The sequence below is a fragment of the Pan paniscus genome, chromosome 5 (assembly GCF_029289425.2).
Source record: "Pan paniscus chromosome 5, NHGRI_mPanPan1-v2.0_pri, whole genome shotgun sequence".
Classification (NCBI taxonomy): Eukaryota; Metazoa; Chordata; class Mammalia; order Primates; family Hominidae; genus Pan; species Pan paniscus.
Window position 1 is genome coordinate 139,322,273 of NC_073254.2, and position 25,190 is coordinate 139,347,462.

Sequence of the window (25,190 nt, forward strand, 5' to 3'; positions counted from 1 at the left end):
TAATTTGTTTCAGCTTTGTCAAAAATGATCATTTATACAATGTACCACTAGTAAAGGATCTCCTAAAGTAACCTCTGTAGTATATATTAACTTTTCCTATCTTCTTCCCTCAAGGGAAAAGCTGACACTAATTGGTTAGTTTCCTACATTTCAAAAGTTGCTGACATATTTCTCAAAATGGGTTCCTGATCCCATGGGATTTCTATGAGTTAAAGTTAGAAAATACGAAAATGATGTGGTCAAAATGCCCTGAACGAAGCACTGAGAGGGGTTTATCCAGCAATTATAAAGAGGAACAGTCATATTGTTAACCAATTCCACCAGCTGATCACTGCTGGAAATGATTTACCACATTAAAGCTAACTGTAAGACATTGTGTGAGTGTGTGTGTACACATGCATAGAATAACTATAAGCTTCAATTTAAAAGTCACATATAAAATCAACTTGTTAACTCAGATTTACGACTTACACAAATATTTGAAACATCAAAAGGCTACCAGCTTTTAATTTTGTAGTATTAAGCCATTACCCAGCTGAGTGGCGATGGGGATAAAGTCATTTAATTTCTCTAGACCCAGTTCTCATGAGCTGGCAGGACAAGGAAGTCACTTCTAAAAGTTAACTACTAACAAGGACAGAATTGATCCCCCCTCTTCACAGGCTCCTTAGGTTTCTTTTGTAGTCTTTCATTAACTTAATTAGGGTTCTAAAGCCTGACATTCCATGTAGAAGTAAAATGGGCCCAAATTTCAAATGCAGCAGTGAAACCCTCACAAAAAAAGATAAACTGAAAGCAAGCCAAAGATGTTTTCTTCCTGAATACGTATATTTGCTCCTGGTGAAAGGTAGAGCTGACACACTGTGTGAAAGGAAACAAAGGACCAAAATTTCATAATTGCAACCCATTATTTTAACCCAGAAAATATTAAATTGGGTATAAGGCATTAAAGAAATAGTACTACTTCCCCTTGACTCCATGCTTATAAGAAAAGATTCTTTGATTTGTACTTTCTTCTTAATTGGCATCAGGGCTCATTAATTAGGCCAGGTCATTTATTGAGTATCTGCTACACTATGAAAAGATTCTAAAGGACTAAAAGGGAAGTATACAGGACGCTGTCTCACTTACTATCTCATTGATAATGTATGGAAACATAAGATACTGCCTATTTACATACTCAGTAAATGTTTATGAATATAGAAGAGTAAGAAAACTAATTAAATGTTGTATACAACTCTATTGTTGTTTCTAACAAATTAAGTTTAATGTCCTGATCTAATCAAGCACACTGAAGAAAGAAATACGTTGGAATTTCCCTAGTATGCATAGACTTCATATCTTGTATATTTATTGCTAGAACTCCTCTTAGCAAATACTTCTATTTGCTGAAGTTTTAAACACATAATCTTTAAATTTTTATATTAGACACATTAAAAGTCTTTGAAAATTACATGATTTTTCCAGACGGATCTCAGGAAAACTTTGGGCTTTCATTGCCCTATTTCACTGAAGCCTACAAGTTCAAGTCCCACTTATGGCCTCCTTCTATGGGATCTTACATAAAATTTCCGTAGTTTGTAGGATGTGATGCTGGCCCAGCTGAATGAACCAGGGCTTGGTGCCCAACTCAAAGGCAGATAGCTGAGAGCTAGCCATGAGCCTCCAAGGTGGGGTGCCCTGGTGTGTAGTTCTCACTAATGGATGGGATGAGTCAACCCAACCATCCACTCTACCTAGGGAAGTGTAACTGGGAAACATTCAGAGAGAACCTAGAGGCCAGAGAGTGATACAGAAACAGAGAAGTACAAATACACAGGAGAAAGGGCTGTGAAGCAGTAGAAGCCATGAGAAAGAAGACAAGAAAGGCAAGGAGAAAAAAGTTAAGAGGAGGCTGAGGCAGAGATGATTTTGCCACTTGGATGGTTCCCCAGTGGAACTGTGTTAGGCCTGTACAGCAGCTATAGAACTATCAACAATGCTGTGGAGTCCTGAATGTTGGTGAATCATCTTCCCTTTTCCTCTTTGCCTGCTAAGACTGTTTGTTTACTTCCCCATGTGTACTTGTAGAAAAGCTTCTCATTTACTGAGGAGTAATGCGTAAAAGCGGGTCACGGGCGAACGCGTATGAGAAACTGGGTTCATATCTGAGCTCTGCCATCGTCAGTGTGACTCTAAGCAAGGCAATTAATCTCTCTGAGCCCACTTTCTGCACACACAAAATGTGAATAAAAACACCTCACTGGTTGTGGTGATGATTAAATAAAACAATGCATGTAAAGAGTTTAACATGTTGCCCGACACACATTAAGTGCTCAATGCATTTTAGGCATTATAATTACTTTTATTAAAAACCTAAGAATGTCTGTGATCTTTGCAATCTAAAAGAGCTTCATAATTTTTCCTAGTATAACACATAAATAGGAAGGACAAATATATGTGAAACCAGGCAAACTTATATTGTACACAAGCTCTTTATCAATATATACATTTAAAAATATACACAACTATTTGGTATCCAAAAGATGGAGGAAGAAAGGAAGAGTAGAAAGGTCCTCTTCAGGTGTAAGGCAATGTGGGGTAATCTTTAGCTATGGAGGTTCATACACTAGCTTTCATAAAATCTTAGTTGTGCCAAGGTACTGCTGTGTTAGTGGGGGTTTGTTCGAGGGATTTGAGGTTGATCTGGGAAAAAGACAGGACCACAGAGGCAGTTAACACACAACAACCTTTAATGAGTGGTGCTTTGTACAGGGTTGCGTGGGAGGGCATCCAGAGGCTTAGGGTGAGGAGGTCACCATGCAGAAGGGGAGGAGGGCGAAGGAACTCCCAAGAGAGGTGCATCGGAATGAGGGCTTAGGACTAAGTGATGTCACTTTGCAGCATGATGGAGTAACTCTATTATCAGAAGACTTTGAAGGGCAGTAGCAGCTCGGTGTCTAAAAACCACAAAGCTCTATCTTATCAATGGCTAACAGATGCTAGGTAAGGTTTCACAGAATGTGTAAGGCAGGCTCTAAATGCTAAAAATCTGCTTGTTCGGGCTATTTTTAAAATAATTAGATGTATTAAAAATTAGTTTGGTGTTGGCGGGCTCTTGAATTAACGGGTCTCAGCCTGCAGTGAGGAAATAACCTAGAGACCAACAGACAGAGGCCATGTTTGGCTCACTTATATAACAGTCCGCTGTTTGTCATGAAAGGGAAGAAGCTCTGTGGTCCAGTGATACTCATGTCCCTGCTGTTCTTGGGGACACAAGGGGCTGTGTCTGGTTCAGGCAAGGTCTGAGGTGGAAGAGCAATCTAACTCACTGATTGTTAAACCTGAAAGTGATGTGCCATTTCTCTTAAAACTACACTTAGAGTTGATGCTTTGAAAAACAGTGATTTTAAAAGCCTGACAGCAATTTCCATCAAACTTTGCTTAAAATTACTTGGCTGTCATATAAAAGTAACTTCTAGAACTTTCAGATAAAATATTTTCAGGGTCATTGAATTAACCTTATTTCTTTCAATCTTTGGTGGAACTGGAAAACAGAACGGAGAGACACAGATAAAAAGCAACTTGGGGGAAATTAATTCACAATTTCTCCAAACCTTCACTTATCCATTGGAAGAGAATTTCTCCATGGATCAACAAAAGATGGCAATCTAACCACCCCTTCCACCGCTTATCTAATGCTATCCCCACCACCTACATTTCCTTATGGGAATGAAGATCTGGAGGGCCAGGACAACTGGGCAGCAAGAGACCTGATACTAAGGCCGGTCTATCACAGCCACATGGCAGAGCAGGTCACAGTGGATAAGCCTGAGGCCAGCTGCCTCAGGGTCTGCCCTTCTACCCCTTAGTTCTCTCATCTTTCAAAAAGAATAACCCATTTTAACAAATGCACCACTGTGGGTTGAGGTGCTGAGACTGCGAGGTTGTGCTGTGTGGGGACAGGGTGTATATGGGAACTCTCTATACTTTCTGCTCAATTTTGCTACGAGCCTAAAACTGCTCAGAAAATACAGCTTACTAAAAAAGTAAGTATTATCTCCCTTACAGCACAGTGAGGAGATCAGGTGTGACAGGGCACCTGACTAGAAGACACTCAATGAGCCTGGCTGACCTTTATCCACTCACGCCACCTCCTCAGAGTCCTCCTAGGCTTCAGGAGGTTAAACAGATAAGGGAGAACTTAGGGAGGAAGTTCTCCTTCCTTTGATGCTTTGACCTTTAGCTGAACTCAGAGTGGGCAGAGCAATTACGGGAAAGGAAAGAAAAGAGGCTAATGTCACCAAGAGGTGACAGTGCAGAGCCTGATGTGACTCCGTCTTCACAAAGACTGCCTGCCTGGAGTCTACCGCAATTACACCTGAAAGTATTTAGCACCCTCTCATGCAACAGGTATCAAGATGCCACCCAAGACAGTCTTAGGAATGATCCTTGTCCTTACATCATTCCTCAGTGAGCGAGGGCCACCTCCAGTCACCTTCTAGCTGTCATCACCCAGTATGTGAAAAAAAGCCCTCTAGCCATGATAGTTTCCAATTTTACCCCATATCAAATTCAAACACTCATTCACATGCTTTGCTCTTTCAAATGCTGAAATAAATGTATCCCCTTCTCTCTTTCCCAAAGGCTGTCAAGGTGTTCTATTTTCAAGATTCTTTACCCCAATGTTACAATGACAATTACTACTTAGTAGCTACGGTTGCGAGGATGAGAATTATAAATGGGAATAAAGCAGTATTGCCAGATTTAGGAAACGGAAATATTACACAGAACCTACTTATACTAAAAAAAAAAAAAGTTGTTTATCTGAAATTCAAATTTAACTGAAAGTGCTATATTTCATCTGGCAACCCTAGGACAATGGGATAGGACACATTCGGTCCCTGGTTCTGAGTCCACTGTCTGCTCTCTGGTTTGTGCCCCTGTTCTGTGATAGGCTCGAAAAAGGGGTCAGAACATTTGAAGGGCCAGACAGGAACAGAACCACCAGGTATAGGGCAACTAGAAGTGAATGGGAAATGTGACAAAACGAGAGTCAAGCCCCTGACTAAAGCTATTTAAAAAAAAAAAAATCAAAACTACGCTGGCTAAGGGTTAAAAAAAAAAAATCCGTGAGCCACAGTTAGCCCACAGTCCAGCAGTTTGCACTGCAACCTCTACTTTACAGGCACGCGTCTAGAACTAACCACTCTGTTTTTAGGTCTGTGGGCATGTGGCTTCCCACCAGCCCTGGTTCCCATAGCTCCGCGAGGAGCTTCTATTCCACTTCTAGCATAGGCTACCCTTCAGGGCCAGCTTCCTGGACTGCTCTGGTAGCAACATATGTGCTATCTCTTTGCCACAAATTAGCAAAAGTCTTTGAGATCTGAGGTGCATAAAGCATTATGTGGAAGCTTCTCAACAATTCTTTCACTGGATGAGCAGTAGTTTCACATTTTAGAAGTATTATTTTGTTCTACAAATCAAACTATAGGAGCTGTCGTCATCATGGGTTATGGAGGCCGAGGCTGTAAAGGAGGAAGTGAATTAACTTTGTCAAACAGCTACCACACTGCACGGTGAGGGGAATTTGATATAATTTAACACATCCAATCCTTACAACACCCTCTCTGGGGTATTATTATCCCTGTTTTACATATGAAGCTGAGGCCCAAGGTAGTGTAGAGAAGAGCGAGGCTGGAAACTCTCTCATGCTGATTTTCTCCACTATACACTGAACAGAGCCCTCACTTTTTTGCTGCTTGCAAACCTCAGACAGTCATCTGAGGCCTCTGAGCCCTCCTGCTCCTCCATGCACAGAAGGCAGCTCTATCTGGGGTCTGAGAAGCTGTGGCCAGGCCTGGCACCAAAATGACACATGCCGAATCAGGACTGGGAGCTGGCTCAACTGAAGACCCTCACAGCACCACCTTTCCTTGCCTGCCCTACATCCTTCAATTCTCACAGCCTTCCTCCTCCTCCACTTCGGCTCTCAGCTCCAGCTCTGTACCTAACTTTTCTCCTCCTGCCCTGTATGCTACTTGGGCAGACAAGATGGTGTTGCCCTATTCGACCTGGCCTGTCACTAGATTTATGGAAAACCATGAATTCCTCTCCTCATGCCAAGCTGCTGTCTACAGCTCTGATATTTTCTGAAGTTTACTACCACCACGGGAGCTAATGTGGACCAGCTTCTCTTTCCTCTTTCTGTATTACTCAACTTCTTGTTGCTATGTGTGCAATTCGTTTGTTGCCAGGTACTCGAGGTTGCCTCTTATCTACTGAGTGGAGAATATATATATGGATGGGGATTTTCTTCAGATTGAGGTGTCCTGAATTCTCCTACAGCCAATTTTAATGTACTTCTAAGTTGGCAGGAGATATATAAAGAAACAGTAATTATTTAATGCTATTGCATGAATTCTAATGTGCTACTGAGCATTAATTCCCCAGTGAAATGAAAGCGTGGTTAGCAATAGCAATTTCTTTAGAAAAAGAGTCAGAACGACTGATAAAGCCAGTTTTAAAAAATGAGAATTCTAGTAATCACTACTTGTAAAGGACAGATTGTTCTGTTTCTAAGAAGTATCTCGTTCTCCTAAGGAAAACCGTGTTTCCAGTTCTAGCTAAAAAAATTGGATCATATGCATTTAATGGTTCTCTTTTTTTATGGCCAAATTTTGACATTATTTTATAAAAACTCTTGTGCTGTTACCAAATGGCAGAGGGTACAGGGGAAAAGAAAAAGAATAAAGAAATACTTGACCAAAATATAAGTCCATTTCTCTAAAACATTCTAAGGGATTATAATTTAGCAACTCAAAAGTTAGAGGTCAGAAAAGGGCTTATTCATAGGTGAATATCTAGTCCATTCCTTTTTGGAAGGAGGCACTATTGCTGAGAACACTTTCCTTACATAGAACAGTTTGGCATCAGCTTAGGGTCTACCATTTGTAGTTATTTCCTTATCAAAAATATCTGTCTTGTGGTTGATGACTATGGTCTCCAGGCAGAAGCTGTCACTGAGTTCAGAAGTTGTCACTTTGTGTTTAAAGGTTTAACCTCAGGGTTTTTGGTCTGTTTATTCGGCAGATTTTTAATTAACACGGAAACTTTGAATTCATTAGATTAGCCTTGCTAAGACCTCTGTGGTCAATGTGAGGCCAGCAAGTGACCCCTTGCAGGCCTGTGGTGACAGGTGATCTTCCTCACTTGGTCCCCAGGCCAAGATCTGACAGGGCTTTCCCAACATGGGAAGCATCAGCAACTACAGATCTTTAGTGATCAAGAGAAAAAGGTATTCATTTTTTGTGGGTTTTTTTTTTTTTTTTTTGAGATGGAGTTTTGCTCTTGTCGCCCAGGCTGGAATGCAGTGGCGCGATCTTGGCTCACTGCAATCTCCGCCTCCCGCGTTCAAGCGATTCTCCTGCCTCAGCCTCCTGAGTAGCTGGAATTACAGGTGCCCGGCTAAATTTTGTATTTTTAGTAGAGACGGGGTTTTGCCATGTTAGTCAGGCTGGTCTTGAACTCCTGAGCTCAGGTGATCTGCCCACCTTGGCCTCCCAAAATGCTGGGATTACAGGAGTGAGCCACCATGCCCAGCCAAAAAAAGGTATTCCTTGCTGGGATATCACAGATGCTCCCTTAATATCCTAAGGAGAGCTAAAAAAGTGTGCCATAGAAAACAAATACTATTTTCATGTAATGTCTAATCTCAAAAGTTTTTTTTTAATACTTGTAATAAAAAGGTAAGCCCAAACATTCTAACTCATACATATATCATTCCACAACTTCAAATTTTCACATTTTAATTTTTGCAGCAGTGACAAAATGATTTTTAAAATTGAAATGTGCTATCTTTAAAAGATTTGTTTATAGATTTATCAACCTTATAAAGACTAAGCTTTTTCTTTTAGATTCCTTTTTTAAACTTTACAAATACTATGAGGTTATCGCTAGTATTACTAGTAGTTAATAAAGTTACTAATTATTTAGTGATTGATAAAAATGAATTAGCTTGAATTTCATTAAAATGAGCAAAGTCAGATATAGTTACCTTTTTAAATTACATTCTTTTATTCTTCTTTTTTTTTTTTTGAAACAAGCTATCCCTAGAGTCAAGCCCCATTCTTCAGTTAGCAAGAGGAGAATCGCAGGGCACAAGTATTTCCCTTTTATCCTTTCTTTCGTGTGTGTATGTTTTCTAAAACAGACTTTTTTTTAAACAGAAGTTTTAGATGCACAGCAAAACTGAGTGGAAAGTACAAAGTTCCTATATATCCTCTGTACCCCAAAGGCACAACCTCCTCACTATCAACATTACGCACCAGAATCGTACGTTTATTACAACTGATGGACCTACACTGACACATCATTATTACCCAAAGTCCATGATTTACATTAAGGCTCACTCTTAGTGTTGTATATTTCAATGGTTTTGACAATGTATAATGGCATGTATTTACCACCACAGTATCATAGAGTATTTTCACTGCCATGAAAATCCTCTATGTTGTGCCTATTCATCCCTCTCTCCAATCCCCAGTAATTTACTGTCTGCATAGTTTTGTTTCATCCAAAATATCATATAATTGGAATCATAAAATACGTAGCCTTTTATATTGTAGCCATGTTACTTCCTTCACTTAGCAACATGCATTTAAGGTACCTCCATGCCCTTTTATTGCTTGATGGCTCATTTCTTTTTAGTGTTGAATAATATTTCTTTCTAGTGCTGAATAATATTCCATTGTCTGGATATACTGCAGTTTAATTATCCATTTACCTATTGAGGAACATCTTTGTTGCTTCCAAGTTTTGGCAATTATGAATAAAGCTGTTAAAGAAGAGACTTGCACAGTATAAGCATTTCCTTTTCGAATTAAGGCCAGAAATCACTATTTTCTTAATTAAAGGATTATGAATTGTAATTCTGTAAGTTATTATTATTTGAAGGTAGAATTCATTAAAAATAGATTGGCCATAAAATGTCACATATTATAGGAAAATTTGTTTTTCCTAAAAAAAAAAAACACCTTCTGAAGTAACTGTCCTTAAAATTGTCCATTATTAATAAGTGGAATATCCATTGTCATCTAGAATCCATGATCTTGTAAGATTCTGAAAGTAATCCTTTCATACTGCTGATAACAGTTTTACAAATTATTATCTGGGCATAACAATAATAAAAATGTATAAAAGGACTTTACTTATGAAATGTAATACTACCAGAAATGCTGGTTCCTAAGGATAATCTTGGAGTAGCAACTAGTGATTCTACAAGACTTAAAATCCATAATTGGTGTGTCCCAAAAATGTATTTTCTTATCATCATCCTTGTCACAGAAATAGCATTTACTGAACACTTACACATCAGGAAGTATGTAAAGCATTTCTCCGCTCATCCCTTACAACAACTCTGCAAGGAAGGTAGTCTCCCCAGAAAGAGTCCCATTGCACAGATGAAGAAATCAAGAGGTAAAGTAATTTTCCCAACATCAGATCTTGGTGGTGGAGGTTGGCTATGAACTCAGATTGAGTCTGAAGCCTAACATATATTACCTTGTACACTGTCCTGAGCCAAATGTGTGACCCATGCAATCTGGGGGAAACTTGGCTTCCAAATAAAGTGTTACTCATGTGCTGTTGATATACATCTTTGTATGTTTCTGTTACTTATCTCATTATTCTGGAAAAATTTACATTATGTTTAAGAGTGAGGCTTTCAGAAACATGACATGCAAAACCAACTTCCAATCTTTCTTTTTTTGAAAACCTTGCAGATGCAGGGAAAGCATTAAACGTACTGCTATATTAAAAAAGTGAAAATATGAGTATCTCTTACTTCTGTACCCTGTAGGGAAAAAGTTACCTGACATATACTGAAACAGAACTTTGCTTTACATACATTTTAATAGCTAAAAGTTCCTTCCTTTGAAAGGTATCTGTTCACCTCTACTTGGGCATCCTACATGGGTTCTTTCATCACCATGAGTCTTGGTTTCATTGAGGATTGTATTTCATCACCAAAAGAACACCCTAATAATTTCATTTTGTGTTACTGAAAAGAGACATATTGCTCAATATTACTAGCTTGAATGTCAATAATACTCTAAACATTGCCACTAAATGGCAATATCAGATTTCTCATTAAACACATGCAGAAAAAAAGTACTGAGATATGGATTATTTTTCAAAGCTCTCTTCTATGGTTTCATCTAGACTTCTACATTACTAAGATTATCACTAAAAATGGCAAATAATTATTTTAGACTATATGTGATACAGTACCATCTTTAAGGCAAGCACAAACATCTAATATGCCTGTATCATTACCACCCTAAAATCATATTTTCTATGGACTGAAGATCATCTGAGGTATTCTGTAAGTGATGGCAAATATTTCCTGGGCCTGCAAATGCATTACTCTAACACTTCTGGTAGGGTTTTAAAATCTGATAGAGCCTGATTTTTTTTCTTCAAAATGGTAAAAATAATCATCATCATCATCATCATCATCATCATCATCATCATCCATTCTATTGTTGATGGATGGCAAGTGGCCAGCAATAAATATATGCCAGATTTGGCAACCTGTTAAAATAGACTGCATTACTTAATATGAGCTTTGAATGCAATGACTTCCAATTTTCTTCAGCTATTTTATGGCTTAAAAATTGGGCAAAGACCGCCATAAATTAAGAAGTAAAAGAAATGTCAAGTTTGTCAGCAGAGGTGAAATTGTTTTATTATTCCAAAAGACTACACAAAGCTGCAAAACAATAATAAAAATATGAATATCTATTAGACCTACTGCAGATAATATAGATATATTTACCCCACAACCAAACCTCTTTTTCCTTTGCTTCTTGCTGAAACTGACAGCTGTAAAAGCCTAATGTTCTTTCTCAGCCTCTTCACAGCTAGAAGTGGCTACTGGTCAAAGTTCCAGCCAATGGGACTTTTGTCAAGGTCAATGGGTATCTTTGCTTTCCCTCTTCCTTCTGCCTTGAAAAAAGGTGTGGCACATGCAGATATGCTGTCGCAGTGGTTGCTCTGCTGTCATAAATGAATTAAAGCCAGGAGAACTGCAGTGGTATCTTCTATTTTTTTTTTTTTTTAAGAGACGGAGTCTTGCTGTGTCCCCCAGGGTGGAGTGCAGTGGCGCAATCTTGGCTCAGTGCAACCTCTGCCTCCTGGGTTCAAGTGATTCTTCTGCTTCAGCCTCCCAAGTGGCTGGGACTACAGGCGCTCACCACCACGCCTGGCTAATTTTTTGTATTTTTAGTACAGACGAGGTTTCACTACGTTGGCCAGGCTGGTCTCAGACTCTTTACCTCGTGATCTGCCTGCCTCGGCCTCCCAAAGTGCTGGGATTACAGGCATGAGCCACTGTGCCCGGCCAGTATCTTCTCTTAAGGATGGGTCAGCCAGTTGTGTTTAAAGTTCAAACTAAAGTTTGAACTACCACCAATCACTAAGGCATTTAGCATTTAAGTAGTTATACTTTGGTTGTTTTTTAAAAACTAGAGTGATCAGCTCAAAACTGGGCTATGTACTATTGCCCCAATTTGAGAAAACAGAAGTTTTTCTCTGCAGTATTTTTCATATTATTTGGCAGCTGAAACTACTCTAAAGGTTTGACAGTGACAACTGTGTAATAATAAATAGTATGATTTACCAAAAAAATTACAGTAGCCAAGTCCTCTGATTAAGTTTTAAAGACTGATGTGGGCTTGGGGGAAGGCACAAACGGTTAAAAACAAAAAAAAAAGAGGTATGTGGTTGGGGTTCCGGGATTCACTCAGAAAACAGCAACATCATGGAATAATTTGAGGAGTTTTTCTCCACTTTCTTTGAAAAAAGTAAAATATTTGACCAAAATCAAATAAATTATTCAAGTAAATATTGTTATCAAAGAAGGCTATATTTCTTGGTATAAACCTCAAATATTAAGGCATCTTCTATAATACAATTTATCTGTAGTGCTAGTAAAAACTGAATTACCCCAATAATTACATACCACTCTGTGAATAACATTAAACAGCTTCAGCTTTGTGAAAAGGGGCTCTTGTTAAAAAATATTTTATAATAGTACTTGTATTAAATACTACGTTTCTAGTCAGCAAAACTTATAATACTATTTGAAATGTTTAATTTTTACCTAATTTTACAGGGTATCATAGCTGAATTACAATTTCTCTTTCTCAAATGTAAAATTTTGGACTCTCAAATATGTGTACGTGAAAGAATACAACTTTCTCCCCAAAGTTTTACTGTAACTACATGAAATCTTATTTAAAATAGGTCAGTATACTTGTGATCTTCTACTATCGATTTCCATATAAACTGACTCTCTCACACTGTTTTCTTTTCAATGTTTGAACAATATTAGAATTCCATATCCTTCATTTCTGGAAACAAGACTGTTGTTCCAAACAGAGAAGTATGACCTTCTACCATTGACAGAAAATACCTTCCCAGTACTGAATATAAAACGCTGTCCTTGGCTTAGGACTCTCTAACTTGATTTAAAATATCCTTGTGTAAAATGCTCCTCCAAACCAGAAGGATATTTTACCTTCTACAGGATGCTCTGTCAGGATTTATGAAGGATCTGTCCCTCTCACCTGCTTCCTTGGTCCTGTCTCAGAAGGTCACCTTCCCAACAACTAACTACTCACCTTTGAATTTTACTGACAAAGAACCAAGGTCCTGAAATCTAGTGGACTGACTACATGGCCTGCAATTTTTTTTTTTTTTTTTTTTTTTTGAGACAGGGTCTTGCTCTGTCTCCCAGGCTGGAGTACAGTGGCACAATCTCAGCTCACCGCAGCCTCAACCTCCTAGGCTCAAGCAATTCTCCTGCCTCAGCCTCCCAAGTAGGTGGGACTACAAGCACGTACCACCATGCCTCGCTAATTTTTAGTATTTTTAGTAGGGACAGGATTTTGACATGTTGGCCAGACTGGTCTTGAACTCCTAACCTCAAGGGATCCACCCACCTCAGCCTCCCAAAGTGCTGGGATTACAGGCATGAGCCACTGCCCCGGCCCTGCAAATGTTTACTTTGAGCAATGGTAAAAATGTTCCAGGGGCCGCAGCCCTCCATAAGTGGCCCACTCCTATAGAACTCACAGAGAAGGAAGCAGATCACAGCTTCCTGAGCCAGGCAGAAAGCAAATTCCCCCAGGAGATTCAGTTGGGCAGCAGGGTGGAACCTGTCCTAGTACTGGACTCTCCAGACCAAATGCCATTCCCATGTTCCTTTGTGCCAGGCAGAACCATTCATTCCTTCCACAATCATCTTGAGCACCCACAGCTACATGGCCTATACTGCATTCAATTCCTGTCCACAAGGAGCTCACTGGTGTACAGCTGTATGTCTGTGATGATCTTATCCACATTACTAAGTGTTGTCATTCTGGTTCCATTTCTGCTTTTTTTCTTCTCCTAGGCTTGATCCTCTTAGTACTGGGCCCTGTTCAGCTTAGACTGATTACTACTATGATATGCCTTGCCAGTATTCTTTGGAATCCAGACTCAGATCTCCGTTCTATTCGCAGAACTAATGGTAACCACCTTTTGTAAAGGAATTGTCTTCCTAGTATGAGCTCTAGTCTTTGGGACCCTCTAGTCACTGGTCCAGAGTACCACAATAAAATGCCACTATGTACACCGAAACGAGGCAAGAAACATGGTCCTGTGTGTGCTATTTGCTACTACTCGGCCAGTCCTATTTATAGAAATTATATAATATACATAGACACTGATTCACTATAATCCAAGTCTCTCTTCCCCAGTGTTTAATCCGTCTCTTTTCCCCAGATCAACTAATTATTGATGAAGACACTTAAGTATTTCCCCATATTTCACTGATAAAACTGTTGAGTTTTTTCCAAAAATGTCTTCAGCATAAGGCTCTGAATTAGGAAGTAGCAAACCAAGGTGTGGGTAACAATCATTTCAAAGTAGAAGGAAGGCCTTAACTAGTTTTCAACCGCTACGTAGCTGGGTCTTTGATGTGGTGCTCAGCACGTAACTGAGCCCACAGCAAGGTGGTGGCTGACAGAAGACGTTCTCTGTTCTAACACCCTGACATCACAGGACACTGGCTGGACTTTGCCCAAACCCTTGAAAGGTGCCAATTATATTTAAGGCTGATCTCTCTTAATCACAAAGTCTGTGAAGAAGTACTTATCACTGTTACACCACTTTAGAGAGTGTCAGAAAAACAAACTAGTCAAATTGAACAAAAGATCGCATTATAAAATGTAGTTCTGCTGTAAGCTGCTTTTCCCAGGTTCTAGCCCCAATTTAAAAATATGGCAGACATGATCGGAATCAAAAAGGTTTTGTTTCTTCCTTTTAAATAAGGAGTCAGGGTGTTTCCCTTTATGCCTATAGATTCAAAGTTGTAATACAATGACCCAAAAATGATGCAGTGGTTATCATCCTCGCTGCAATTAACACCTTCCTTTTGCCATATTGATGTAAGCCACAAATGTGTTAAATACCATGAGACAAATGTATTTCTAATATGATCACAATCTCATATTTTTTTAACCAATACTTAGCAATTGTATCATGTAATCAATTATCAAGTATTTTTAGCACTTAGTTGATGCCCAACATATCAGTGTTCTGCTTAATCTTAATGATGAACAACTGCAGGTTATTTTTGTTTGTGTCTTGTGATTCTCAGTTTCTCCAAGTAGGTTAACAGAGTGGAAGGTATGGGAATGTGCCCAGGTTCTTTCCTACATGATCCAGGATGTCAGTCTCAACAGCTTCTGCACCCTGTGGTCATGCAAGTGTTGATGATTAAGTGACCTATCATCAAAAGGACAAATTCTGTAACCACAAGAATGAACAGAGTCTCAGATAGTCCTACAGAATCTTGTATGGACAAATCAAATAGCTAAAATTGATAGGAGAGGTGGTGGAGAAAAAAGTAGTTGAAGAATACCCTAAATTCTAAATTATTCAATATACCTACGGGATGAGACGGAGTGAAGAGAGCAAACACATAAGCCTTATATAATATTCAGAAATAAAAATAACAGTGGCAAAAACATTTGGGGACTTGCAAAATTTACCACTACTACAATATAGGTAAATTCCACATAAGCAACTGTAATGCATAGTTATCTTAACCCTCACTGTGTTTCAACATACACAGCAACAGCAAGTTTCCAAATCCAAGTACAGCTGACCCTTGAACAACATGGGTTTGAACTGTGGGAGTCTGTTTATACTTGGATTTTCTTCCACCTCTGCCTGAGACAGCATGAACACCTCTCCTCTTCCTCCTCCTCAGCCTACTCAACATGAAGACAAGGAATGAAGACCTTTATGATGACTCACTTCCACCTGAATAAATATATTTTCTAACAATTTTTTAAATAACATTTTCTTTTCTATGGCTTACTTTGCCATAATAATACAGTATATCATACATATAACATACAAAATACGTGTTAACTGACTGCTTATGTTTAGTCAGTAAGGCTTCCAGTCAGCAGTAGGCTATTGGTAGTTAAGTTTGGGGGGGAATCGAAAGTTATACGCAGGTTTTCAACTGCATGAGGGGTTGGTGCCCCAATCCCTGCATTGTTCAAGGGTCACCTGTAATTTCATCCCTTATAATCTCCAGAAGAACCTCACTGGAAAATTAGAAAATGAGAACTCCCATTCAATGATTCACAGGATCAGAGTATTTCTTACCCTTAATTATATATTCTAGAAGTTAAGCACACTCTTTTCCTGTGATATCTCTTTTTATAATCACCAGAACAATTATTTTCTACTTTTCACTTTATTGTAGAACTCAGAGCCCTATGGCTCTCAGTCATGAATTTCCTCATTGTTAAAAGTCACTCATGACACATGAATATTTTATTTGAAAATGAAGTTGTTACTAAAAACATAAAAGGCCACTGGTTTAAACAGGGGCTTTTAATCTTGACACTACTGAAATTCGGGCTGGATAAGCCTGTGTTTGGGGGGTTGGGGAGGGCAGCCGTGTGCATTTTTGGACGCAGAGTGGTGTCCCTGGCCTGTATACACTAGATGTCTGTATCTCACCCCAACAGATGTGACAACCCTTATCTCCAGACACTGGCAAATGTACCCTGGGAAGCAAAACAGCCTTAGTTTAGAGCCAATGGTTAAAGCATATTATTCAATTAAAATAATAATCCTAAGACTCACACAGCACTATATAGCAGTTACAATTCCAGACACTTTACATATATCAACACATTTAATTTAATCCTCAATAATAACTCCACAAAGTTGGGCCTGTATTTACCTTAACAGATGACAAAACTGAGGTATAGGGAGGTTAAGTAACTTGCCCAAGGTCACTGGACACATAAAAGAGAGGGAAATCAGAATCAGGGAGTCTGGCTCTAGAGTTTTTGCTCCTAACTTTTACACTATACCTGCTAAGATGCAGGGTGAATAAACAAAAATTAGAATTATTTTTCATTCAAGATTTTCAGTAGTCTGGCCAGACATGGTGGCTCACACCTATAATCCCAGCACTTTGGGAGGCCGAGGTGGTTGGATCACTTGAGGTCAGAAGTTTGAGACCAGCCTGGCTAACATGGTGAAGCCCTGTCTCTAGTAAAAATACAAAAATTAGCCAGGTGTGGTGGCATGCACCTGTAATCCCAGCTACTCAGGAGGCTGAGGCAGGAGAATTGCTTGAACCCGGGAGGCAGAGGTTACAGTGAGTTGAGATTGCACCACTGCACCCCAACGTGACAGAGCAATACTCCGTCTCCGGGGGCAGGGGGGTGTGGATTTTCAGTAGTCTTACAACACTGGGTACTTTAAATACCCCTATTGAGCCCAGAATACGAACAATAACGGAATTGAAATAAGATAGTTTGTCAAAGGCTTCAACAAAAGTCCTAAGAAAAAAATGGAATATTCTTCCTATTGATCAATATTCCCTACATGTGGATACAGCATGTTTGCTTGCCTTCTCTATTTGCATATACTAGAAGTTGCTATACAAAGGAACTACTGTATGACTATCAACCTAGCTTCTTTTGATTTGCATTACTCCTACCAGCAACCTGAGGCACAAAATATCTCTTGGGTAACAGTTTATGTTTGTTGAACATAAATCACAGCAACAGACCTGTTGTTAGGTCTAGGGTCAGGTTCCAGCTCATGCTGAGGTCCGAGGGGAGTGGGTGGATGAATGGCAGATAGCTGAAAGAACACTCAGGGGCCGTAGATAGGTGAAATACAGCTTTATTCAGCATCTCTCTTACACTTTCTGCTCTGTCTCAACTGCTTGAGCCAGCTGCTCCCACGTATACCTGTGTGGGCGGCTCTCCCTGCCTTCAGGGTCAGCAGCTTAACTCTTTCTCTCTCTGGACATAAGCAGGCCGAGCTGTGTCCTGGCTCCTCACTGTCCGTCTGCAAAGACGGAAAAGACAGACAGCTCTAGCTCTCTCTTTCTCTGGGCACGAGCACCTGTATAGCGTCAGCAGGACAGTTATACCTTTTACAGACAATAGTGGTCCAGAACCAAGTACAAACTTACACAAACAGGTTATAACAAATGGAGTATGCACCTGTGCCCTAAACTCACTGAGTCATGCAGGCTCGGATGTCTGCTTGGCCTACTCTTGACCAGAGTGCATCCATGTACATTATACCTCTATTAGTCTGTTTTCACACTGTTATAAACAACTGCTGGAGACTAGGTAATTTATAAAGGAAAGAGGGCTCATGGACTCACAGTTCAGCATGGCTGGGGAGGCCACAGGAAACTTACAATCATGGTGGAAGGTGAAGCAAGGCAGGGAAGGAAGAGCCCCTTAAAAAACCATCAGATCTTGTGAGAACTCACTATCAACACAGCATGGGGGAAACTGCCTCCGTGATTCAATTACCTCCACCTGGCCTCTCCCTTGACACGTGGGGATTGTGGGGATTATGGGGATTACAATTCAAATGAGATTTGGGTGAGGACACAAAGCCTAACCATATCAAGACCACATGATTTACCACTGACTGTTGAGTAGCTCTACGTATGCAAGTGACTGTGCTTGACTTCACACACTGTACACATACATAGTACCAAAAGTGGTAAGCAGAGTGAATAACCACCCTACCCCAAATATTTCCATGCTGTAATCCCCAGACCTGTGCACATGTTATTTCACATGGCAAAGGAAGTTGGCAGGTATGATGAAAGTTACTTAAGAACAATTAAGTTGCCCTTAAAATAAAGAGCAACCTGGATTATCCAGGTGGGCCCAATCTAATAAGTGGGCCCTTAAATGCAAAGAACATTCTTCAGCTGGGGGCAGAAGCGATGCAGCAGAATGGAAAGTCAGAGATTCAGCTGAACAGGACTCCATGTGATGTTGCTGGTTTGAAAAAGGAGTGTTCAGTTCTTGCTTTGTCAACATGTATGAACACTGGAACAACACAGAGAAGATTAGCATGGCCCCTCCGCAAGGATCATGTGCAAATTTATGAAGCATTCTGTTTTTTTTTTTTTTTTTTTTTGAGACAGGGTCTCGCTCTGTCGCCCAGGCTGGAGTGCAGTGGCTCAATCTTGGCTCACTGCAATCTCCACCTCGTGGGTTCAGGCGATTCTCCTGCCTCATCCTCCCAAGGAGCTGGGATTACAGGCATGCACCACCATGTCTGGTTAATTTTTGTATTTTTAATAGAGATGGGGTTTCGCCATGTTGGCCAGGCTACATTCCATATTTTAAAGATGGTAGTACAACATGGTGACTATAGCTAAGAACACTGTACTGTATACTTGAAAACTGCTAAGAAAGTAAATTTTAAGTGCTCCCACCAAAAGAAATGGTAAGTATGTGAGGTAACAGATATGGTGATTAGCTGAATTTGGCCATTCCACAATGGATACATATTTTGAAATGTGTACACCATAAATATATACAATTTTTGTCTAAATGAATGAATGAATGAAAAGAAAATGAAGGGAGCAAACTGATGAAGAATGCAGGTGGCCTTCAGAAACTGAGAGTTGACTGACAGCAAGGAAATGGGGACCTTAGTTCTACAGTTGGCAAGGAACTGAATTTTGCCAACAACCTGAATGAGCTTGTAAAACAGATTCTCCCCCGGAGCCAGAGAAGAGCCTGGGCCAGCTGACAGCTCATTTTTGGCCTTATGAGACTCAGTGCAGAGAAACTAAACAAGGCCACTCTGACTCTGACCTAGAACTGTAAGATATTAATTTGTATTGTTTTAAGTCACTCTGTGATAATTTGTTAGAGCAATGAAAGAAAACACACCACACAACATGCCCAAGAAGAACAGTAAGTCACCCACTGCCATACCATGAATTACCAAGTGGCAGACAGGGATTTAGAAACCCGGTCTTCAAACCCCAAAACTATTTCCTTAAGTAATCAATATCTGCAAAGGTTTCCTAGCATGCAAATAGTTTTGCATCCACTCACTTGCTGGCTCCTCACATCCAGGAAAGGTAGGCATTATCATCACTCTCACAGGTAAGAGATAAAGCTCAAATGCACTGTATATCTTCACAGGGTTGGACTGTTAATAAGTGGCAAAGCCACAAGCTCTCTCATCTCAGTGCCTTTGTGTGTGCTGCCTTTAACACTAAGAAAGTAGTAAGTAGGTTAAAACAAAGTGAGTCATAAAAACAGAGAAAAATAATTTTCTGCTGTTCAGGGGATAAGAACAGGCAAGAATTTATGGAATGAATAAGATTTAAATTGGGTCTTGATAGACAGGTAGGATTTCAAAAGATAAGACCTGATTATTTTGTAAATTTGGAATCAAATTCTTGATTTGATGTGTGCAGGTGTGTGTTTTAACTGGTCACCATTTACGTGTTTAGACTTCATCACATAATGAAGCAGCAATATGAGAGGCTGTGAAACGGTTACCATCTCAGGGAAAGTAAGTTTGGTTCGTGAACTGATATTTTGCAGGAATGTTTGTATGACAGTTAATGGAACAACATAAAATGCTAAAGGTGGGGAACTGTCATTTCAATAAGGTAAAACCTTCCATAATGAATATATAGCAGAACCCTGGACAACTTGCCTCTGACAAGTAGGCCCACAACAGAGAAATCTTCAATAAGATAAATACAGCAAAGCAGATGCCTGGATGCAGCAGAGATGCCAGAAAACCTCTGTGCAGCCAGGCAATCCTCTTCTTTCTGTCACTTAGGAGGCTCTGTGCCATGCCTACATTTGCACTAAAAATCAATACTCCACCCCCTGGCCATAGATGATTAGACACTTAACTAAAGCTGGGTCAGATTCTCCATTCTGGGAATTTGGAATTGAGCCTCTGAGATGCTTATTATAAAGTCTATTAGTGTTTAAACTTATTGGCCATGTAAACTTGAGTACTGATTCATAAGACAGCCTGTCTGCAGAGGAAAGAATAAAGCATGTATGACTGAAGACAAAAGACTAGGTAGCCCAGAGTAAGAAATGAGGAATAGTGGTCTTGGTTCCCGGTACCTTCACATTTGTAATTCCAGGCTCTGTGAGGTCTTCACCTAAATCCACGAGAGATTCCTTTTTATAATAAATATCCCCCCCACCCACTGACTCCAAATTAAGTGGATTTACATTCTTACTAACAAATGATCTCTTGTATCAGATTCTCAAAAAAGCACTTGGGAACATGTGTCTTCCTAGATAGGTCAATCTACTTGTCTGCCTTGTCCAAATATGGCAGAGTGGTTGAATCCCGCTAAGGAAAAATCAAACGAGTGAGCAGAGGGGGCCAGCTGCTGGCTTCAACTGTGTGCTCAGCAGTGTCCAGCAAGTATTCTGTTTCTTTACTCAGCCTTCTTGTTTCTTTACTCAGCCTTCTCATTGCCCCGTGTCATCCTGCAGCTACCACCCCACCTCTCTGGCCTCGTTCACAGTGACCTTCTTGAAAGAATAGTCTGTGCCCTTCCTTAGCTCCACTGCAATACAGCTGCTACCCTGAATACTGCACTGAATCAGCCCCAGTAAGGGTCATCTTCTACCTGCTTCTTACCAAATCCACAGAACACTTCTTAGTCCTTATCTTGACTCTCAGCAGCATTTGACACTGCTGAGACTCACTCCTTCAAATACTGAATATCTAAAAATGCTCCAGAGTGCCACACTCTGCCAGTTTTCTTCCTGCATCTCTCTGATTGCTCCTTCTCTGTCACCGCTTACTCTGCACATCCTGTAAATGTTGATGTTCCTTGGGCTTCTAGGCCCTTGACTCTTTGTACAGAACACATTATCCCTAATGGATCTTATTTATTTCCATAGTTTGATGGCCTCAAGATTGGCATCTCTAGCCTAGACTTCTCTTTGCAGTGCTTGTTGTATACATCCAACTGCTCACAAGAGATCTCCACTTGGACATCTTTCTCCTCTAATGCCACATATCCTAAACCACATCCATTACCCCTCTCCACTCCCCTCTCTCTCCTGACGATTCCAATCATCAGAAAACCGTGACCCAATCAGGAACCCAAGAACCTCTTTATCTCCATTTCCTCTCTCACTCTCCATTTTTAAGTGCTCACAAAGTTCTATAAATTCCGGTTTTAAGTATCTCAAGGATCTGTTCACTTTCTCTATCTTCACTACCCCTTTATGCATTTAGGCCAACCTCATCTCTCACCTGGATTACTGCAGAGCCTTCTAACACATGTCCTGGACTCCAGTCTTATCCAAAAATGCAGATTTGATATTATTTCTGCAACTTAAAACCCTCCCATGGTTCCTGATGATCTCAGGATAAAGTCTAAACACCTGGTCAGACGCCTTCTATGCTTCATTTCTGTGGCCCACTTCCTCTTCTCAGCCCTACTACTCTGGCTCAGTCCTCTGGCTGCCCTGGGGACCTTCATACATTCCATTCCTATCCTGCGGCCCTCTTCATCTTGCCTGCAACTGGCTAATTCCCACTCATCCTCAGGTCTAATACTTTACTTCATTTAGAAAGTGTTCCTGAACCCCACATTCTGCCAGAGTTATGTTCTACTCCAGGCTCCCATAGTACCTCTAGGCCCCTCCCAGGGTACTCGTCACAGGGCCTCCTTACTCTCTACCCCTTTGGGCTCCATGTGGGCAGTGGTGATAATGGTCTTGTTTACTGTCATCTCTCCAGTGCCTTGCACAGGGTGGTACTTCTAAATATTTGTAGGAGGGTTGTTGGAAGTGATTCTTAATCTGATTTATTAAAGGAAAATAATATTAAAATTAAAAAAAATTATTTGGGTTTGAATGATAACTGTATTGCCCCATTTGCAGAAAGAGTTATACTGTCCAGATCTCTTAAGATCAATTAAACAGAGCCTTTGTTGTCACTTCTATATACAACTTGACTGTCAAGTCAGTAACAACATATTATTTTGACTCATAGAATTCTTTTTGGTGATATACCTCACTGTGAATTTAAAATTCAAACTGCATTTTTGTTAATGTGGTCACACTTTATAGAATCTCTTGCTTAAAAATTAAATAATTGTAACATTATGTATCCTAAACTTTACGAGTCATAGTTGCCCCAAGATGAGGGAGAATAAAGGAAGCAAATTTAGATTTGTTTCTTCCAGTGACAATTGTTTTTCTCTTGATTTAAACAACTTTCCAGAACCCCCAATAACTTCCATTAATGCTTAAGGTATTATTTTAGATAATTATATACACACACATAACCATGTACATATTATGCATATATATATATATATATATAAAATCAAGGGGATATAAACATACATGAACACATACTAGTAAATATAGTTGTTAAGTTGAGCACAATATTACTCTTGAGAGGCTTTTCCAAACAAACTGAGCATTGGTGTTGCTTTCAGAATTAAAGCATGTTGTCTGCCACAAGCTGGGGTGGAAATTGTGCCAGTCCTCACCTCACTTCCCTTTACTTCCTTCTCAGGCAGAGGAGTGACTGCAACAGGAGTCCTGATTCTTTATTCAAGGTGGGTAAGATCTGAGCCTGCCAAGGCCCCAGGGGATATGGGGAACCCAGCAGAGATGAGTGCACAAGAAGAGAGAGGGTGGGGGCAGGAACCAGACAGACCTGGATTTCAACCTCGCAGGAGCTGCTCGACCCTGGGCAATTTGCTTGCCCCTTCCTGGCTTCAATTTCCTATGTATAAAATGAGGAGAATAATGTCAAATACCCGTATTCTGAGAAAAACCAAATACTTGTTGTTCTGAGAATTTAATGAGAATATGTACATAAAGTGGTGAGCATAGTATCTAACAGGAAGTGAACACTCAACAAATGGTATCCTGTAGTTACCGGCATACTTTTCACCATTCCAGAATTAAAACTGCAGATAAAGGAGACAAAATCTATGCCAAGATGATATTTTAAAAATCTCATTATTGATTTCCTTAATTATATATAATAACACTAACTGATGGTATAAAATCAATTAAGGAGCCACTCTCAGAACAGGAAGAATAACAAACACATTCTATTAGGAGAAAAAGGGAATACATGATGGAGTATAACTGAGAAGCTGCACTTTTTATTAAAAGTATAGTTTTAACTGTTGCCTCTGTTTTAAACCTAGAGAAAGAGATAAAATTATCAGACGTTGCTATTATTGCTGTTGTTATTCATAAACCAAATATACTTGCAAATTAATAGCTGAGGTTTAAGAGCCAACTGGCCGGGCATGGTGGCTCACGCCTGTAATCCCAGCACTTTGGGAGGCTAAGGTGGGAGGATCACCTGAGGTCAGGAGTTGGAGACCAGCCTGGCCAACATGGTAAAACCCGGTCTCTACCAAAAATACAAAAATTAGCTGGGTGTGGTGGCGGGCACCTGTAATCCCAGCTACTCGGGAGGCTGAGGCTGCAGTGAGCTGAGATCATGCCACGGCACTCCAGCCTGGGCGACAAGAGCAAAACTCCGTCTCAAAAAAAAAAAAAAAAAAAGCCAATTGAGGAATATAATTTTTATTTTAAATATGAAGGCAAAATTCTTTTTAAAAGAGAAATATCTAACTTGGGGACTTGGTATATACCAGTGGAAGACTCTGGGCTGCATAACACACAACAGACACTCTTATGGCTACTAATGTGTTGTGTGCCCCCGGGGTTTGTGAAGACAGGGCACTCCAGAGTAAAGTAAAGGAGCAGAGATCTCACCCTGAGGTGGAGGAAGAACCCTCCCTCCCTGCCAGTTTGGTTTATTACCCTCAAATCAGCCCCCGAAAATGCTGTCTGCAAAAATCCCTCAGTGTTTTGGAAAACACTAGCAACACGGGTGATGCATGAGATTTCAAATCAATCAAAGGCATTACTTCCTAAGATAGCTTTCGAGCAATTCTATTGATAACTAAAGGTCCACAAATATGCTAACTAATCATATAACTAGACAGCTTCCTCCCTCAGGAATTCTAAAAGGTAGGAGTGAGTGCCCACAGGTCAGAAAAAGGTGATCCTTCTGAACACCAGTGGTAATGTATGGAATTCACCTCTCAAGGTTCCAGGAAGCGAGAGGGCTGCTCATTCCCTGCTGCCAATCATAGTCAATTACTGAGTATTAAGGTGACTAGTCTTCTGACGTGTGTAACATATATAATACCACTTCTGCAACTTTCCTAATGTCTGCCTTTGCACCATTAGTACCGCCTCTCTCCAGCAGAACACACTGAAGGATGGAAGATGATTAAGAGCATGGGTAAAGTACCACAGAAAAAGACAGCTAATACTAAATTAAGCTAATTATTAAGCTAGAACTAACACCTGATTACCTGCAGCATATCTGGCTATAAAATCCTCAACCTCTATTACCAGATCAGTCAAAAGTGGAGAATTTCTGTCAAAACTTGTATTTATCAAGAATACACAAATTCAGACTAGTTTTCTAATAAATAATCTACCCCTGGGTAACTCAGACCAATACCTGGTATTATACTTTGCCCATCTTCTTCCTAGTTTTCAAAGAAGTCCCTTCTAAATGTCTAAATTCTAGTGCCTTTACCTTATAAAAACCTAGGGTGTAATTCTTCAGATCACAGGTGGGTGGAGAACTACAACCACAGAAGCAAATACACTGACTTCCCAGACTCTCAGGTATATTCTAACAGGACCGTAGTTAAAGCTTTAAGCAAGAAGCAGATGGAAAGCATCACCATCCCCAACTCTCCCAAAGACACCTGTTTTAAACTTCCTATTTCAGCTCATCCTACT

The 25,190-nt window shown here is 40.0% G+C and overlaps 1 protein-coding gene and 1 non-coding gene across 2 annotated transcripts in view; one reads left to right on the forward strand and one right to left on the reverse strand.

Moving 5' to 3' along the window:
• Positions 1-25,190, reverse strand: part of MAN1A1 (mannosidase alpha class 1A member 1) — a 172,780-nt gene that overhangs the window by 131,873 nt on the left and 15,717 nt on the right. The window lies entirely within an intron of this gene.
• LOC112440198 (U6 spliceosomal RNA) lies at positions 18,398-18,502 on the forward strand. Its single transcript, XR_003028384.2, has one exon. It is a non-coding gene; the product is annotated as a U6 spliceosomal RNA (small nuclear RNA).